The sequence below is a fragment of the Lissotriton vulgaris genome, chromosome 4_1 (assembly GCF_964263255.1).
Source record: "Lissotriton vulgaris chromosome 4_1, aLisVul1.2, whole genome shotgun sequence".
NCBI classification, from domain to species: domain Eukaryota; kingdom Metazoa; phylum Chordata; class Amphibia; order Caudata; family Salamandridae; genus Lissotriton; species Lissotriton vulgaris.
The window spans coordinates 2,069,398,220-2,069,418,734 of NC_141691.1; the positions used below are offsets into that span (position 1 = coordinate 2,069,398,220).

The following is a 20,515-nucleotide window of genomic DNA, read 5'->3' on the forward strand; positions in this document are numbered from 1 at the left end:
CTTACAGATGCACAGCTGCCCTGCAGTTCAGAGAGGATCACAGCGGCCCCGCGGCTCTCACCTCTGCTCCAGAAGTCCGCTCTAGGAGTCTGCTCCACTACCGGCACTCCCGCCCCTCCCGGTTGCCTGCAGTGCGGTGCGGGAGGCAGGGGAGAAGAAGCACCAAGCGGCAGGCGGCGGAACGGGGCAGGCAAGCTGCAGACAGCGAACAAGGCGGCAGGCAGCAAGCAACAGTAGCAGCGTGTGGCTCCTCCTCTTCCTCCCGCAGGGCAACAGGCAGCACATCAGTCGGCAAAGCGATCCGTAGCTCCTGCTGCGCCCCCCCAGGTCCTCACGGCTCCCGCAGGGCCAATAGGCAGCACAACAGGGAGCAAAGCAATCCCTCTTTTACAGCGTGTCCGCGCGCTAAGGATGATCGTACTGGTAATCCTCCTGGACCCGCTTAAAGGAGGCCGTGGCAGGAGCAATGGCAGGAGCAGTGATTGCCAGGGACAACATGCTCCGGGCCGGCATCCCTCTTTTACAGCACGTCCACGCGCCTATGATGATGGTGCTTGTGGTCCTCCTGGACCCACTTGAAGGAGGCAATGGCAGGAGCCCAAGCAGTGACCCCCGATGACCACTATTCACTTTGTCAGTGCCTTCCCGTTTCCGCCCACACAGCAATGAGGTTCCGCAGCTTTTCTATGATGGGGATCTCTGGCTCACCACACGTGTTGCCCTCTGCGTGGTACTTGTCTGTGTGTGGGCAAGGATTGTGGGTCTCCAATGGTAGGCGGGAGCTCCCGTTGCTTCCGCTGGGCCTTTCCAGGCCAGGGCTCACCGCTACCGGCAGAGTGCTGCTGTCAGTTCACTAGCACTTTTTGCTGCCCCCCCGCAGGTCCATGCTCAGCAGTGGCCGTGTCTCACCCCAGATGCTGAGTGTTGCAACAGACTCGGTGATCGTCACGAGCCGACTCGCGGCAGGAGTGTGCGGGCCGCAGCCCACTGCAGCTGATTCCACTGGATTTGTGCGGTTCCTCCGCTTCTGCCGGGCATCGGTGACTACCGCGGCTGCTTAGGGAATAGCCTCCTCGTTTACAGGGAGAGAGGTGTTCTCTGGGTCGTAAGGCACGACTTCTATTGTAGAAAATCCTTTCAACAATGAAGTGAGCACAATAACTCCAAAGCAGTACAATTTATGTGAGAGCCATTGGAGATGCACACAGGCAAAGAGGCCTTCCTCTCTGTATGCTCCTCAATCCCAGAAACCATAAAGATCAAAAGTAATCAGACCCAACAAGCAATAACACAATAGAAAATAACATTTTCAAAGAAATAATTTCAAAGAGAGAGATAAAGATTTTTCCCTCCGCTGCTTGGACTGCTTACAGGCTGTTTGACTATCAAACAACTGTTTCCATGAAAGTGTACTGTATGCACAAAATGGTCATTGCAGGAACCGTAAGATGGTCTCACTAAATGAAGTATTGAGTGAGGTCGTATAAATGCAGCGTTTGGAAGATGTCGGGAGCATTTCAAAATGGCTACTGAAGGAGAGGGACCCACACTTTCTGGAAGTGTGAACAGTCATCAATTGTGTACATTCAGCCATCTATCTTGCAAGCAGCAGAGCACTGTAAGCAGGAAAAGGGTAGGAGATTTAAAAGAGAACAAAAAAGTTACTTAATGTAACAATCGGTTTGCGGCCTGTTAATGGTGAGTCAGACGCTGTGCATACTTCTGCTCTCTAGTAGTGGGCTCTGAACATTAAAAGTTATTTTTCAAAGCAGGAGATTTGGATTCAAGGTGATTGTAGTTCATCTCCAGAAACCCATGAGGCAGCAGGATACCGACTACATGTTAGATTGGGGTTTAGCCACATGAGTAAATGTAAATGTATATGTAAATGTCAATGTAAATGAGGGGGGAAAAGTTGTTAGGCGCACTGCTACTCCATGGAGTATCCTGGCGCTGAAGACCGGTGGGGAACCCGTCCTGGTTTTCCCTGTGAGATGGTCCCTTCTGGGTATCTCCAAGGTGAAACCAGGCATCCCCGGCGTCTGTGGGGGGCCGTTGTAGAGATGAGGCAAGCTTAATGCCCAGAGTTGCCGAGTGTGTTCCCTGGTTAGAGTAGGCACCGAGGCGAGAATTATCAAGTCAGTTTTGACCCTGGTCCACAACCCTGCCGCGTCGGGACTTTAACCCTGGTCCCGGGCCGTTCTCTGCTTACGGGTCTGCCGCCTCTAACCAGTGAGCCACACCACTCCATAAGTATATGTGTGTATATAAAGTGAAGCGTTATGATGTTTGTGTACTGGCAAACTTGCAAGTTGTATGTATACTTTTTACAAATATTTGTATGTGCTCACTTCATGACAGATGGGTAGGGTGCATGCGAATCTACAGCACTACAGGCTGCAAACATAGCTAGAGATAAGTAAAGTTTCTGTTTGCAACATTTACCTGTAGATCAGAAGCTGTGCACAAACTGAGTGACAATGCATAAACCCCTAATGTGCTGACTTGAAAGCAGATGTGGAAGACTTATGAAACAATATTTTACATACGATTTGAAAGCTCCTTGCCAGGTGTAAATGTCCACATAAAAGTGTTTAGTAATTGGTTCATGATTGAACTTTCATTAGAAGCTTTATAAATTACTGCTGCTGGATTATCACTTATAAATGCCAATGCAACATCTTTCTTACGACTGGAATGTGTTCTTGGTATGTTGCCCAATGTGGTGTTGGCTTTCGCGTAACAGCTGAATTTATCTGACAATCCAGCTTGTTAGTCTTGCCTTTGATATAAAATCGCCAAGATTTGGCAGTGCAAAAACAAGCAAAAAGAGTTTTGGTTTTTATTGCGACAAGCACAGTCAATATAGTAGCAAGATGACCCTCTAGACATCTAGTGTGTGTAATAATTTTTCCACTAGCAACCCTGACCAAGGGGAAAAAACAAAGTAATTCAACCAACTAACACGGAAAGGCAGTACACATTTTGCCAAAAACAAGGGTGAGTGTGAAGCGCAACTCTGTCTTTGTGAACCTGTATGAAGAGTTCTCCAACTGACAAAGCTTAAATTAATTAACTTCTAAGAGACTTAAAGGCCACAAGAAAAACTACCTTCTCAGATATGAACCACAGTGGGTACAAGTACTTTGGATTGAAGGGTAAACCTGTAAATCAAGTGAGAACAATGCTAAGGTTCCAACAGGGAACGAGGGCAGCCTAGTTGGGATTATTCTTTTGAGCTCTGCCATAAATGCTTTAATTATAGAAATCATCAAAATGGACAAAATGACAGCTGTGGCTTAGCAGATATGCAGCCACAGCTGCAAATTGTCTGAGGGTTTACAGACAACATGTTGGATTGTTGCTGTTAAAGTTTCAATTTGGTGATTGGAAAGGTACATAGCAAAACATTTCCATTTCACAACATAACATGTATAAGGAGGTTTTTTTTTTAACTTCTTTGAGAATCAACATGAATTCCTCTGGTAACTGCAAATACCTAAATTCTAAGATTCACGCTATCAATTCATAGTATTGAGAGACTGGATTTTGGGATGTAGTTGCTGCCTGTGAAGCAAACTTAGCATAGGCGGGTTTGTAGGCCATATATATAACAAGCATTTGCAATGCAATAGGTCTCGCAGTTGTTAGAGTTAGAGCCACTGACATTGTAAATGGCAATGCCTTTTATTTATGTGTTGGTTTTTAAAACGTAAATAAAAGGCATTGTCATTTACAGTGCCAATACGTTCAACTCTCGCAAATGCGAGACCTATTGCATTGCAAATGCTTGTTTCATTTTAGCAATTGGACTGCAAATCTCACCCTGCTCATTGTTGTTGTTGCAAAATCAACGGCTGGCTTACAGTCATAATTAAGACAAAGGGTCAGGTGGCAACTTACATATAACCCATTAGCGCATAATATCCAGCCCCATTGGCTTTGCCAATACTTGCTTTTATTTGGAAATCTGATTCTAGATGAAAGGATGGCAAAAGTCTAAGGAAATCAAATGTAAAGCAGAACCTTGTGGACGGGTGTCAAGCTGGTCATCTCAGTTACAGATGGCGAGAAACGGCAGGAGGCTGAGTGAGCCACGTGTCAGACGTGTGTTATACAAAAAGACGTGGTAGGCCTTTAACAGGAGATTTAACTCTCTCGTGTACAATAAAGACAATAAAGTGGTGTCAAAATAAATAACACTCACGAGAGACCAGCATTGCAAATTTCTTCCTGTCATTATAGCCACCATTAAGCATCTAATTAAAGAGTGTAGTCAAAGAGATGTACGCTATTATTCCCCATGGGCGATGACAGCATCTGAGCACCAGGAATCGGGCACGCAAGGTGTGGGTGCTTCTAAACAATACAGCTGGCAGTTTACTACGGTGCTATACTTCAATTAACCATAGCCCCGAAGGGTGGATAGAAAAAATACTACACGAGAAAGAACGTGTTAGTCGATGGAAGGCTAAGCATCGTGGAATCAAATTCTAAAGAAAAGAATAACCGTCCTGTCCCAACAATATGTTTAAAAACATCTACGTCAGCAGAAAATCAAATGATATTCAACAACCATTTATAACAAGGGAATAAAACATACAACGGTGTGCAAGTCGGACAGTATGAATAGGGAGGACGAGGTCGGTGTGGAAGCAGATTGGCATATGTGATCAAGATGGCCCTCTCGTGTATAGTTCAGCAAGTGCATGACAATGAATGAAAAGGTAGTACAGCTACTCACTTTGCGACGAGGAGCAGAGAGTTGAAAAGCGGTGCTCTGCAGGACAGCACCTACTTCGGGTATGGCCGGCAATGCTTCCGGGTCGCCGCAGGCAGCGCGGCGGCCCGCCCTGCACGGGGAAGGGAGGCAGCTTTGGAGGAGGACAGCACCTGGCCGCGAGCGCGATCTCGTGGGCGTGGCCTTCACAAATCGCCGCGCGCGGCCAGTGCTGTCCTCCTGGGAAGCTGAGCCGCTAACTATAGGTCTCTGGCGAGAGCGAGCTTCGCTCGCTTCTAGCCGAGACCTAAAAACGAAAGTATGCCTGTCTGTTTGTCCTTTATGCATTACTACACCATTCATCCAATCGGCATGAAACTTTGGGAAGTTGTTGAGTACACTCCCGCGAGTGTCTCTGGCTAGAAAAATAAAAAATAAAAAGAATTTGTTAAATATCGGCCCCCCGGCCCTCCAGGGCCCTCATAATCTTTCCAAAACTGAACGTTTACAGTTTCCGGTGCGACTCGCTTTTGCAATGACCATCAATAAAGCACAAGGACAATCGCTGCAAGTGTGTGGACTAGATTTAGAGAATCCATGCTTCTCACATGGACAACTGTATGTGGCCAGCTAACGCGTCGGAAAACCTGATTTGTGTACGCACCAGACGGAAAAACTAAAAATATCCACAAGCACATGCATAAATAAGCATAATTAAAACACTTTAAAATGTGTTCCATATTAAAATGAATAAGTTTCAATAAAAATGACACAATGTAAATTGAATGTTATCATAACAAGTTTCCTTACATTTCCTTTCTTCTGAGATCGCAGCAATGCGCGACGGGTAAGCTAGATTTTTTATAAAGATGAATGGAACTGTCCAACAGTAGTGAGTTCCAGGGTTAGCAAGCCAACCTGGGCCAATGAGAATTAATGTCACTGATGTTTTCGAATAACATATGGAATAAGTGGCAGGTGGGCAAAGTGTAACCAAATAATATCTACCAGCTTATTTACAGGACGTTATCTGGGGACCATGGGTTAATAGAGGTGAGGCGCTGGCTTTTTGATCTCTTGTGTGAGACAAACTAGTCTACTGTGGGAACCCTCCACCACCCCAAAGTTAGAAGTACTGTTCTAGAACCTTTAAGCTGAGCTCCCATATGTGCTTTTCCCGATGCACCCTGCTTAGGAGGTTGGGAAGGATGTTGCCCATCCCTGGGCATGTGCTGTCAATCAGTGTACGTGATGCCATTACAACCAAATCTAAATTGCTGTGGCAAGCACAGAGTTGTGTAGAATGTGTATCTTGTATGTGCATGTAGTACTGTGTGGTCATTTTGAATCAAGATCACTTTGGTAAAGTGCTTTATGAAAAGTTTAAAGGGCTAACCGAACTTCTCTTAACACCAGTCAGCATAATGATGTGGATAAGCTGCTGCTTGGGAGACGACTAGCCCTGTACCATCAGGTTGCCCGTACGTACTCCTCAACATATCAGAGTCATCTGCGGCTGAAGGTTGAGAAACAATTGTGTGTAGTTCCTATATCCCTGATAGGCGCTGTGCATTGGAATAATATACCCTATAGATGTGGCATAGGACTGAGGTCAGTATGCCTCTATAGAGTACATTAAACAATCGACGTGGACAGATCCCAAAGTGGCCAGAGAGACCGGTACCAAGTTCACAAAATTCTTGCAGGCTTTTGAAATAACAGATATTTGGAGGATCCAGCATCCACACGAAAGAGAATACTTGCACCATTCCACGGTCCATCACTGCCATTCACGTACACATTGCTTTACTACACATAGATATACACTAGGCAAAGTCAGGGCTGCTCATTTGTCTGGCCAGAGGCACATCAGATCATTACCCGCTATTGGTGGAATTTTGGGGTGAAGAGAATACAATTGGGAGTGGATGTAGGCTAGATCCTTGGCTCATAAAGAAATGCAGAAAGACAGGGAAGCCACAGAGATATATTTCACAGAAAAGAGAGCCCCAGTTAAGACTCGGGTGATAGTAAGAGTAGCCTATAAAGCTGCCAAAAAAAAAAACTCAGATCAAATAGGGATGGAACAGACATCCAGAGAAATACAGACACTGGAGAAACTCTTTCATAGATAAACCGGTACAGTATCAACTGAAAACAAACAACTGGAATGCTGTGACCTGTGGTGAATATTGGAGGGGTAGCTGCACTCACTTATTTAGAACTTGAGGCGTTTGCTCGATATGTGTGCAGTACCGGTATAAAGCCTGCAAACTATGAAGTATCATGCGTGTATGGCCTGGCGATGAACCAGGACACCAGTACGCACTACTCAGTTTGATATAAACGTTAGTACATTTCTTTAATTTTTTCAGAAACAGTCAACGAAAAAATATTATTACATTCATTTTCAATTTACATTTGTTATGAAAACATATTCTTTGTCATCAGAATATTATTCACATGCATAATTCATACAATTAGATATTATTGCATTTCATCTACACCCAATGCATTTCGGGGCGAGAGCCCCTTCGTCAGGGGTCTGTATGTGAAAAAAAGAGGAGAAAGGAATCTTATTACTAATGATGCACAACTATATATGAAAATTGATCTCTATGTTATGTACATTCCTTACCGCTGATGAGATAAAGTGTGTAATTGTGATGATCCTGGATGTTTTTAAAATAACCTGAGTGAAAAAAGGGTTGGAGTCTCATTTTAAATACATGAAATTGTATTGTTGGCCTTGTTAAGCAATCATTATCTTTACAAAACCTAGTGTTACCTGTATGGTTGACTGCTTAGAGTCTATGAAGAAAGGAGAATGATAGGAGAATGTCAGGGGGGATTTTTTGCATAGTTATGTGGGAAACTCAAGCACAAGCAGCTATTAATCTGGGTGCTAAACATAATATTGGATGATGCTCATCTTATTTTCATTTTCATTAAATCTAGAGCCTGTGTGGATGGAGAAAAGATTGCCATCGGTTACCTAAAGTGCGGATATGCGCGTTTATTAACAATTTCCGATTGTTAGAAGCAAAGTTTACCTGTGAGTCTTAAGCGATGTGTATCAGACTCATCTTGTGCTCTAAGTTCGGGCGGATCTGTCAATAGAATAATATACTATCAGACGCTGGCCAGCGTGTAAAATAATCGGGTTTAAGTAAAAAAGGGGATTTTAGCAATCCTTACCGAGGCGGGAGACCGTGATGACCCGTCGTAGCGTCTTTGCCGAGTGTTTGTGTGTGTTTGCGCAGTCCTTCGTTTGTTATTATTAGAGCTCCGTGTATAGCTATTGAAAACGGACTTGCGCTTTACTCTAGCATTACCTGTTATACTATAACGAATTCTCTCTCGCTCTCTGTGACGATTATACAATTCAAGCATAACAGATGTGAACTTAGTGTAGACACGATATTGTGATAACGAGTGAAAAATTTTGACTTAATCCGACCTCGTAATGATGGCCGCCATCTTTAAATGTTTGAGAGACAACATTTACTAATGTACAGTTGGTTAGCTAGCGGTTGTATTTATCGATTCTAGATAGTATAGGCAATCTAGAATGAAGGGTTTCGGTTCATGTTTATGTCTCTTGGAGTATAGCAATATGTTGGGGTATTGAAGAGAAAAAGATTATGAACCTGGTCATGTTTGTTATCAAACATGTTGAAATCATACCCCAATGCCGATTCCGGACACTGGAAGTACAATCTCAAGTAATGGGGGGCTCCTTAGAGAACTCCCATGTACTCCCTGTAACAGCCTTTCAGGTCTGTCAGCCAGCTAGTGCTGCTGCCGGCAACAGACATGATTCTGCCCTCCTGCTGATGAGCAGAGCTCTAGCAGGGGAAGGCAGAACAATACGTTTCCTGTCAGACAGGACTTCGTGTATTGGGATGGAAGCGCTTGCCAGCGCCACCAAACTGCTCTTAAACGCACATTTGGTGCCCTCCCTGCATACTCCGGTTTGAGCCAGTTCAGGAATCCTTGATTTCCACTCTGGAGCGAAACTGGACAAAGGACAGGGGTGTATCCTCCCCTCTGGGGTGGGGGGGGGGGGGAGCGGCAGGGGGGGGTCCGAAGATTCCTCGTGGAACAAGACTCACCTCTGAAAGCAAGACACTCTTTGATCACCTGGAGACTGGAACCGAGACTGCATCAAGGAAGACTCCTACTGCTCCTGGCCGCGCTGTTCCTCAAGTCTTCTGCGTCGTCTATGTCTGTGCTTCATCCAGGTTCTCCAAAAGGCCTGTGGACATCAAGGACATCCTCAGTAATCTCCCCTGGAATGAAGGAGTCACTCTCCTGCATCTGCAGCATCGCAGCTGAGCGGTCTTCTGCTCCCACAGACTTTCCGAGGCCCAGCAACACAGGTGGTGGTTCTTTAGCTCCCTAAAGGCCTGACTGGTCTCCTGAGTCATATTGAGGACAGTATCCCTCGTCTGGCCGCTGGGACCAAACCCCGTCCCTATACACTGCATCGACCTGCCAGTGCTAAGGCTTGCTGTCTCTGCACTCTACGGATCTTTGGGCTACACGAAGCTCCAGCTCTCAGCACCTCATCTTCCGAAGATACACGTCCTATCGGCATCCTCTGCACCATGGGCCTCCATCTATGGTGAGCTGCCTGAGGTCCTCTAGCAACTCCTGTGCCTTCGACCTGTGGGCCCTCCTGAGGGTCTTCCCTTGCTTCAGTGGGACTCCCTGCTTGCACGGGGCCTGCTTTGACTCTCCTGCACTTCGTGAGTCCCTTGGACCTTGCAGGTTCCAACAAGAGCATTTTTTCACTCTCCGGGCCAGTTGCGGCTGCCAAAGCTTGTCAGTGCTCCCACGGACACCGACAACCTAGTTACGGACATGGGAAAGCCCGTGCAAGGCTCCTGATATTCCTCAGCATCGCCAGGTCCTCATAGCGGAAGCGACAATGTCAATGTCATCTCTTCTGAACCTCTCAAAATAGGTGGTCATTGTGCTTCCGTCCCTCCTTGTCACCTATGAGTGGCATAGATTCTGTCCCCTCTGCTTGCAGGTTCTTCACTTCAGGAATCTACCTTTGGATTCCACCGAACTTCTTCACAGTCTTCCCCAGAGGCATCTTCTTCAAGGTCTCCCATTGTCATCTTCAGGAGGTTCCGACTTCCCTTCACCTCTATGCACCCATCGTCCCTGGTGCAGGTAGCCTGGTTCCTGGGGTCTCCACGGGTGGGGTGACTCCATTCTTCTGTCCTCCGGAAAGAGTCCTTCTTTAAAACGGAAACCACAACTTCTCCATTGACTTCCATTGGGCATGCAGCTGTGTTTCCACTCTGCACACAGCCTCCGTGGGGTTCCTGGGTACTTACCTTGGGTGGTTCCTTGTGTCCCCATCTCCTCTGAGCCTTCTGGTCCAAGTCCCGTTTTCCTTTGCAGTTCATATTCCACTTTAACGTATGGCTTGGTCTCCCCGTGGGGACCACTGTATATTTGTGCTACTTACCTAATTATTTCGAAGTATTCTTGTGATGTGTTGATATCTCCGGGTAGGAGATATACAAATATGTTAGTGAATGTGTTGTGTAAAACAGACTTAATTTTTATAAACCATTGTGTGGTTCTTTATCTCATCTACACTGACTATTAAATATGGTAGAAGGAGCTGCATTACAAGATAAACCTGAAGGCTGCTCTCCACAGCTAGACTGACAGCTTTCTTTGGCTATGAAAGACCAGTAAAACCACCATTAGGGTTGTCTGGATTAGTTCAGGGTGCAGCATTTGAATTAGTGTGCTCCATATACTAAACCAGCCTCCTACACAAGCCCACTGAAAAACGTGAGTCCTATAGACCCATCTCATATTTAAACAGAGAACAGTACACTGGCAAAGATATAGGCAACAACAATTAGAAAGGCCATATCCACACTAATACACCCTGAATATGTAGGTTTTATGTTGAATAGAAGAAACAGATGAACATGCAACACCTGTTCAGATGCTTAAATTATAACCGATGTAAAGGAGCCGACTGCAGTATTGCCGCTAGAAGCCACTAAGGCTGATCAGCATATGGCCGGGTCCAAACTGGGGTGGCACAGTGAGCAAAATAATGATGGCTTAGGGTGTTACTCCGAGTGATTGCCAATGGTTCGATAAATGCAAACATTCTTCCCATCACCTTTTGTGTTTGATGCACCGCCCTAAGTGGCAAGAGTATATGCCCGACGTGGGTCCCATACTCTCCGTGACAGTGGAATCAAACTATACCTGGCTGAGGAGTCCCTATCTTGGGGAAACCAGTCCTAGGTTGCTTGTGTCCCAGTTAAGTGACAACCTGGCCTAGCAAATCAGGCTTGACTGTTCCCATGAGGACCAGGGTAAAGGCTCATTTGCTTATGGATAGGTCCCAACCGTGGTGGCATGGTCAGCAAAAGAACGCTGGGTTGGGATGCTACCCTGAGGGAATGTCAGTGGTTAGATAATTGCAAGCATTCCTTCCATCACCTTTTGCATATTTAATAAGACTCTAGGCCAAATATATTTTACAAAAAACAATTGACTTGCCGCTCAGTTTAATAATGGCACTGTCAGAGTGGGGAGCAGGAATGTGTTTAAATTCATGTTTAACAAGCACTGGTATAGCCAATAGGTCTCACCCAGGCAAGAACTAATGGCGTTCAAAAGGTCTTTTAGCCTTGTTGCACAGCAGTACGGCTTGAAAGTTTGAAAAAATATTACTATGATATGGCAATATTCATACAACATATATATAAAAAAAATTAAAATCACCACACCAGCTGCCAAGGTCACACCTACTGGCTTTGTCAATGCGTATCATTTTGAAGCCCTGAAATCCAAATTATGAAATCATTTTCTACATAAACTATCCCCATTTTATTTCTTCTGCATTTAAACATTTTGCTACATACAAGGGCAGGCATGATCATGAAACGGATTCACAGTGCATTGATCAATACAGCTGTAACAGGTTGCTTACTATTTGTATGGTCCATTAGGAAAGAGGTAGTGGTAATTGATCTGGGGCATAAATAGTCAGACGTGGAGTTTTCCTTTTCTAGCTTTCCCAATTCATAGTGATCATGTAAATATCATTATCTCCCTGAGCTAGAGTTCCCTCATCTGTCTTCCACAGTTTGTGAATTGGCCCATATAGGATAAGAGATGAGGTTAGACTCACACAGGACAAGCAGGGACCCACCCAGAGGCATCCACCTACAGATCTTGATGATATTAGCTGCTAATAGTCTCATACGTGCAGTGGGACAGAGAAGATGTTCAGACCCAAATACCACATCTGCATGTCCCCGCGCGAACAAGCTGGGCCTTTTAAAGTGGTATATTACGAGGCCTCCGGGTAGTTAGGCGCTATAGAAATACACTTCATACTACAGAATACATTCGACTTCTGGTCGATTCTCCTCTAATTCAGAAATTCAAAATCTGCAGAGATGTATCTTATATTAGTGTAACTTAAACAAACATGCTGAATGTCCCCATGCTGCAAAGTCAGGCATTCTAAAGTAATACACCAAGGAAGGTATGCCACTTCTAGTTGAATCTCCTCTACTTCAGAAACTCAAAGTATTTTTAGTTGGATCTTTGATTGGTCTAACAAACACATGACATAGGACAATGCAGAGCAATGAATCAACATTTCAAGTCCTACAGATACCTTCCACCACAAACAATGCAAACAGCCAGGCTGGTTTAATGGTGCTTTAAAGTGCACCGGACATGAATCGGAGCAAAGCAGTTACAGATGATCTATTTTGGTGCACTGCATGAAAAATATCAGTCTCATTTCACCTGGTCACTCACATTCGTCTTCAGTCGCTAGCTGCATCTCGCAAATCGCACTCACACCTCACAATAAATTTATCGCACAGCCATCATAGTTCAATATTCTGAATGTGATGCTGGAGAGACGGTCATACTCATTAACCATGAGGGAGAAGACCTGGCGGCCCTTCTGATTGTGAATCCAGAAGGTCTGTGTTCTAATTTGGACTTCTCCACTTGAAAGCACTGTCTGCTCCTGGTCAAACCAGGTTACCTCCCTGAGTCGCATGTAAACGCTATCCAAACTGGGAACATTTCGAAAGCGGCAAAGGCGTTATGAAGTGTAATTACGCATATAAAATAAATAAAGGACATTAACATTTTAAACAGTGCTGCAGATTGTTATTTTGATGTGCTGATGAATGAACTGAAAAAGATACCAATGCCCAGAAAAGTAATCGGACCAATACAATAGTAACAAGCATTGGTATAGCCAATAGGTCTTGCCTTTCTGTGGGACGGCAGGAGCAAGGGCAGGTATGGGTGTCCCCTTTTGTGCAGGGCAGCCACGGACTGACCGAAAACCGCCCTCCCCCGTCCTCCCGGTTCCAGCAAGCCGGTTCCCGGATCTAGGCCAGATTCCAGCTCATACTGGTTTCAAATAGATTGGTAAGTTATCCGGAGTGCCTGTGTTGCGTTTGTATAGCGAGGGTTCCATGCAAGGAAACTGGGTTGGTGTTAAAGGTACACGTAGCACTAGAAACGTAAAAAACCTGTCTTGTGTTTAGTTTACATAAGGATTGGGGAGATTTAATCAAGAAATGGGCTCGGACTCCCAACTCGCACATTTGCTTTGGCACAAACAGACTCGTTGTCATATATGAAACTGTTACACTGTTGTCAAATCAGTGCTTTTGTGTTCTTTCCACTGGAATAAATGCAAGTAAAGCATTCGTCCATTGCAACAATCAAAATATCCTTGAAACACACAACTTGAAATGCACTTGGCTTTGCATGTGCTGTCTGCACAAATGATTGTAGAAATACACACCAGTGTGTGTTTTAACAATTAGGCTTACCTTTTACTTTCATGGAAACATACTCTTCAAGAAATATCTTCAAGTTTTTCCCAAATAATAACTGAAAAATATAACCGATAAAGTTTCAGATTTAAACAGTTGTAAGTTTTGTGACAAATCGCATACTTAAACCACAAAAAAGTAGAAGTGTATAATCATGCAAGGATAAGTCTCTGAATCAGCCAATAAGGAGACAACTAAATAAACAAACATTGGCAAAGGGAATGTGTATCACCTATGAGACTTCTATTGGCTTTGTCAGTGTTTTTTTAGCCATACTGTACAGCAGTGCAGGCTTCAGTGCAGCATGGCTGTAAGTAAAAGGGAAACAAGCGCTACGACACACTCAAAGCTGGCTGTGCTATGGAGCTTTTTTTCTTTACTTTCGGACATGTTGCAACATGGCTAAGAAACTTTGCAAAGCCAACAGATCTCTCATAGGTGCGATCTATTGGCATTGCCAATGCTGCTTATGTATTGGTACCCCTGTTTATGCATATCCCATTTTGACAGGCAAGAGTCTTTCTGACACTTATACGCCTTATTCTAGTCGCTACACCGGGGCACATCCCTAGAAGGTGAGGGAGTGGATATACATCGTTGTCTCTAAACTGCAGTATGTGTTGCCATAATATTTGCAAGCGCCTACATGTGTTGACATTTGACGCATTTCTGGTTTGCTGTAGTAGGGACACAAGGACAGCAAGACGCAGATGTCCCGACTCTAGAAGTTAGAGACACTGGTGTGTGGTAGACAGGCAGTAAGGCACCGACACTGAGGAAGGAAGAAAGGAGGACACAAGCTGAAGGACAAGCACAGCGAGAAGGGAAGCTCCTTTCTCCTAAGCAAAGTCCACACTTCGGGAAACGCCACAATACAGCGGAAGGGCACACTCCATATATCACAGCACTTCGAGGATGAGTGGCGGAAGGAGAGCACTCTAAATGCCAAGTTCCAATACTCAACCTGTCGCTTGCCCCCACAACGAGGGAGAACCTAGTACTATCTTGTGCAGTGAAGGCAGAGTTGACGAGCGCAGTCTGTGGTTCATAACATATATTCTGGTAGACTTGGAAAGAGAAGAAGCTGAAGGCTTTTGGAGAGAATGTGGTGCAACAGCCAGAGCTGCCACTTTGGAACTGGGTTTGAGTCTTGGTATCAGCTGAATCTGAGCAAATAACAACCTTCCTATGCCTAAAAAAAAAAATGAATGTGTCCTTGTGTAATGTAACTGGTTCTCATGTAAAGCATTAAGATATCTTTTGGGTCGGGTTTACGCTATATAAACTAGTGGGGAAAAAGCAATGAAACGAGGCGCGCACTCTCGGTGGTGGTTTAAGTAGGCAGATAGTTATTTAATTTTGATTAAATTTTCAGAAAAACACATTCACTGGATGATGTCATCAGTGATATCACTGGCCATGTCATGACGGATGTAATATGTGACGTCATCAGCAGTGCATTGCGGGCGAGTTACAGTTAGCTGAACTAACAGGGGAATTTCTACTGTTTTGTACGAGTGAAATGTCCAACTAACTAGAACGCCCCTGATACCTATGGTTTTTTCAGTAACTTTGTATGGTTTTTTTAAATGCTAATTCCTATTTATAACGTGCCTCAAACCTATGGTTTTTTCAGTGAATTTCAAAGGTTTTTTGAATGCTAATTTGTAACTATGCCTACAGAGATAGGACATGAAGAAAAAAAAGAAATGCAGAAAGAAGCAACCGTAGTCCTCAAAGACGAAGAAAAGAGCAGGAAGGAGGAAAACGTGCAGAAAGAATAAACAACTTTTTCAGATGGGTACTGGTGGAAACTGAGTCCGACTAACCAGTCCTAGAGCCAGTGCTATTTCAAAAAACACTTATAATACAGTGAAAACACCTACATACACTAGGGAACCTTATGTGTTGGGGTCCCCCTGTGATTAGCATGACCTCCTCTGTAAGCCCCTTGTATATAATAGGGGAGGGGGATTAAAACTACCTCTTAAAACCCGCCACAGGTAGTTTTCACACGTCACCTCAGGCTCCATCCCCTCCCTTCACCACTGTGCAAACACGCTCTGTGGCCGTTTTAAGTTGGGAGATTAAGTCCCCTTGAATCCTGAGGTTCCCTAGTGTCCAAGTAGCCCAGTAGGTTCCAACAGTAAGCGCCACACAGCTGCGTTGCAGAGAGGTGTAAAAAGTGTCAAGACCTGGACCACCTCTCTGCAACGCAGCGCAGTGGCGCTTACTGAAAGCACCAGGTGGGCTAGTTGGCCCCCAGGGACCCCAAGGATTGAAGAGGAATTAATTCCCCATCTTAAAGTGCGCCACAGGGTGTGTTTGCACACATGTCAACTCAGGCCTCTCCCTTCCCTTCACCACTGTGCAAACGCATCCCATGGCGCGTTTTAAGTTAGGGAATTAACTCCCCTTGAATACTGAGGTTTCTCTGGGGTGCAACCAGCCCACCAGCTACCTCCATTAAACGCCACAGAGCTACTTTGCAGAGAGGTGTAAAAAGGGGCATGGCCTCAGAACACCTCTCTGCAATGCAGCCCCCTGGCTCATACTGGAGGTTCCTGGTGGGCTAATTGGCCCCCAGGGACCCCCAATATTCAAGGGAAATTCATTCCCCCTCTGCAAACGCGCCAGGGGTGTGTGTTTGCAGAGTGCTCAAAGGAGGGGGCGTTGCCTCCGGCGCAATGCCGGTCTTTAATTTATTTTTTTAAGGGGGGCTGTGTGGCCCCCCTTCTTTTCCTAATATATTTGGCCCTGGGGACCCCTTCACCAGGCCCTGCCCCCAAACTTATTTTTTTTTAAATTGGGAAGGGGGCCGCGTGGCCCCCCTCCCGAGGCCTTAATCGGCCCCGGGGAACCCATCCCCCGGGACATGGCATTTTTATATTTAATAAAACATTTTTGGAGGGGGGCTGCAAGGCCCCCCTCCTCTGCCCACTTATGGTCCCGGGGACCCCATCTCCCGGGGCCGGCCTTTCTACTTTTATTTATTTGTTTATTTTTTTACATTCTTGTGGAGGGGGGCTGCTTGGACTCCCTCCTGGGCCACTCCCCCCACGGTCCCGCCGGCTCCCTGCGTCCCTCGGGAGCTGCCATTGCTTTTCCACATGGGGAGCTGCTAAGATGCATCTACCCGTGTGGAAAAGCAATTTGGTTTCCTGCTCTCTTTTAAAATTCAAACCAAGTTTGCTATGGCAGGGCAGGAGCCGCGAGGTTCCCGCCCTCCAAGAGCAAACTACAGTGTCCCGAGGGTGTGCACCCTGGGACACTGCAGGAGCCGGCCCTGGGGGTTGGTGGTCCCCAGGGCCATGACAAGGCTCCATGAGGAGGGCCTTGCAGCCCCCCTCAACCATTTCCAAAAGCCCCGGGTCCCCGGGATTGGGGGGTCCGTCACGGAAACCCAATTTAAATATTTAGAGCCCCGGCGGTGGTGGTCCCCGGGGCGTGTGGGGGGGGGGGGGCTTGAGCCACCCCCCACTAAAGGTATTTTTTTTAAAAATAAAGCCCCGTGGGTTGCTGTCCCAGGGGCTGTGGGGGAGCTGTGTGCCCCCCGCAACTATTAATGCTTTGCCCCTGGGGGTGGCGGTCCCCGGGGCAGTGTGGGGGGGATTGGGCCCCCCCCACACTTTGTTTTTGATCTTGCCCCTGGGATTTGGCCCCCCGGGGGCTAATTACCAACGAAGTGTGGGAAGCTTCGTTTTCAAGATGGCTGCCAACACTTCCTGGTCTGGAGTGTTGACAGCCAATTGGCATACAGCTCATGCTCGGCAGGGTGCGCTGATTCAACGCGCCCATAGATATGTGATTTTACTTTTGATTTTCTCTGGAACAACTGAACGGATTTACACCATTTAACCAAAAGGCACGATTCTTAACCAAGGGCTACCTTTTAGCCAAATTTGGTGTAAATCCGTTCAGCAGTTTGGGCTGTAGCTGCGACTAAATGTTCCTATAGAAAATTGCATGGGGAAAACACGTTTTGGGATCCCCCCTTTTTTCTCGACCCCCGCTTGAAGAATCACCCCAAGACTTTTAGGATAGGAGCGGAGCTGGCCAAAAGTTTTGAAAATTTCGTCAACTGGCGCCAAAGTTATTGGGAATAGAATGTTGCGAATTTCCTATGGAAACTAGGTCCTAACTATAACTACATCCACCAGTAGGATATATCTATCTATCGATCACCAACTACCTTCACACGAAAAGAGCAGAGGCCACATCGGGGAAATTCCAAGAAAGCAACTTTATTGACATTGAAATTGGCGAATGCATTTCAGCATAGTTTGCCTTCATCAGCGCCCAGGTTATTCAAGAGGCTTCCATTGTGACACGGTGTTAGTCCTGCCGCCCACTTATTGAAGCAAGACGACTCCGCCCCCAACGATGACAGTCCACCTGTTGCAGCCCACAAAGCTGTAATGAACTGCAACACCCTGAATGCAATGTCCGGATTCCAGGTAGGTAGCGTTTGGAGTAAATGTTAAACCAAATGGTTTGGGCGGAATTCAGACTTACGATGTTAAAATCCCAATGTTACTACTTGAAAAATGAAACAAAGTGCTCCTTCGGGTCCCCGCACCGCTTCAGCCACAGAGTTCAGGTACAAATTACAGCGGGGGCAGACATGGCCGTTCACACCGCCCATTGTAAGGTTGAATACCTCCCAACCACTCCGTTTCTCACCAAACAGCGTGGCGGGCCCCGTAACAATCCAATCCCTAAGAACAACCACAAACTGCCGAAACAGAGCCAGTGTAGTCAGACTTGTGAAGCGGGGGACTCTGTACTGCGTCTCTGGCCCATGCAGACAATATCACACCAACCTCCTTCACACGGAAAGAGCAGAGGCCACATCGGCAGAATTCCAAGGAAGCAACTTTATTGACATTGAAATTGGCGAATGCATTTCGCGTAGTTTGCCTTTATCAGCGCCCAGGTTCTTCAAGAGGCTTCCATTGTCAGACAGTGTTAGTCCTGCCGCCCACTTATTAAAGTAAGACTGCTCCGCCCCCAACGATGAGGACAGTCCACCTGTTGCAGCCCACAAAGCTGAATGAACTGCAACACAAAGAATGCAATGTCTGGATTCCAGGTAGGTAGCGTTTGTATAGTGATGTCACTGACCAGGCCATGAGTGATGTAATATGGGACGTCATCAGCAGTGCATTGAGGGGGCGCGAGTTATAGTTGGCTCTGCTAACTACAACGTTTGAATGTCTCTGGTTTTGTACGCGTGAAATGTCCAATTAACTATAACGTCCCTGAAACTTATGGTTTTTTTCAGTGAATATATTATATGTACATATATATACATACACACACACATATACACTAGGGGTGGGCGGCCAGCTACGCTCCGTCTGCGGAGTGTGCGTAGTGCCGCCTACTCCGCATTTTGCGGAGCCGGCGGAGCCAGGCGGCACTACGCACGCTCCGCAGACGGAGCGTAGCTGGCCGCCACCCGCCTCCCTCCCGCCCTCCCTAAATACATTAAATTAAAGGAATAAATTAATTTAAAACACACTTACCTTGCCGGCCGCTGCCCGCCGCGTCCCCGGGGCTCGCTATCTTCCGTCTTCCGTCTTCTTTCGTAATGCGCATGCGCGGGCGGCCGCGCATGCGCATTTTCTCGTGAGAAATGCGCATGCGCGGCCGCCCGCGCATGCGCATTACGAAAGAAGCCGGAAGATAGCGAGCCCCGGGGACGCGGCGGGCAGCGGCCGGCAAGGTAAGTGCGTTTTAAATTAATTTATTCCTTTAATTTAAAGTATTTAGGGAGGGCGGGAGGGAGGCGGGAGGCGGGTGGCGGGGCTGGCGGCCGGGTGGTGTTTGCGGAGTGGGGCTACGCGGAGTGCGGAGGTGGGCGTAGTTTCTCGCCCACTTCGCGTAGCTCCGCGAAGCCCCACTCCGCCAACTCCGCCCAGGGTTAATATACACACACATGTACTTCATGAACAAGAGTCACAAATGGCAATGGAAGAGTGCCTCCAATGCTTGAGCAATGTATAAGCAAACACTGGAATAAATATTTGACACTTGATTGCGCAGGCATTGGGACAGTAAAGAGATGAAAGGAAAACAAATGAACTGGGGAGTGTGGCGTGGAACAAGATGATAGATTCAGCTCTTCAATGAAGCTGCACTGTGCTTTACCATACTTAATCAGCAATAAACTGGAGTCTACTGCCCATGTTACTGGCTGAGGAGCTTCTGAGCAAGAGGGTTGCATCTGTGAACGTGAACAGAGGCAACACCTGGAGGGGTAGAATGCACCATCAATCAGGAAAGGGACAAGGAGAATTTAGAGGCAGCCCTCTACTTGCTCACAGACGAATGGCTTGTAACTAAGCCTGGGTGGAGTTTGCAGAGTTCTGCTACGCGGAACTCCGCGAAGTGCAAAAAAAAACTCAGCCGTGCTACGCGGAGCTCTGCAAGCGGCGGAGTGCGTTAGATAAATGACATTCGCAGTGATTTTCAGTGCCAGGTGCTTCTCCGCACTGTGCAATCATCACGAATGGCCCCATGCACAGCACATGCAGGCGCTACTTCCTGTCTGCCGCTCAAGTAGATTTTTACTTGAACAGCAGCTTTTTCAACATGAAAGACTGTTTCTGAACGTGAGCAGTCACAGGCATATGCGACCAATCGCAATGAGAAATCTGACCGCTAGCGTCGAGAAATCGCACCAGGAGGTTGATTTTCCACACTCGCGCTCACCAATTTGATGTTGACAATCGCGAAGAAGGAAATATCTCGCCGGGAGGTGGATTCTCCTCATTTGCCAACTAGACGTTGATGAACGAGAGTGAGGAAAAAAACTGCTACACGGAGCAGAGTTTTTCGGAACTCCGTGTAACACAGAGTGCGGAAAACTCTGCAAACTCCGTGACCAGAGGAGAGTTCACCGCACAGACTTACTTGTAAGGTG

At 46.4% G+C, this 20,515-nt stretch overlaps 1 pseudogene; it reads right to left on the reverse strand.

The window, feature by feature from the left end:
* Positions 1–10,011, reverse strand: part of LOC147725026 (uncharacterized) — a 59,930-nt pseudogene extending 49,919 nt beyond the window's left edge.
* Between the last annotated feature and the right edge of the window lie 10,504 nt (positions 10,012–20,515).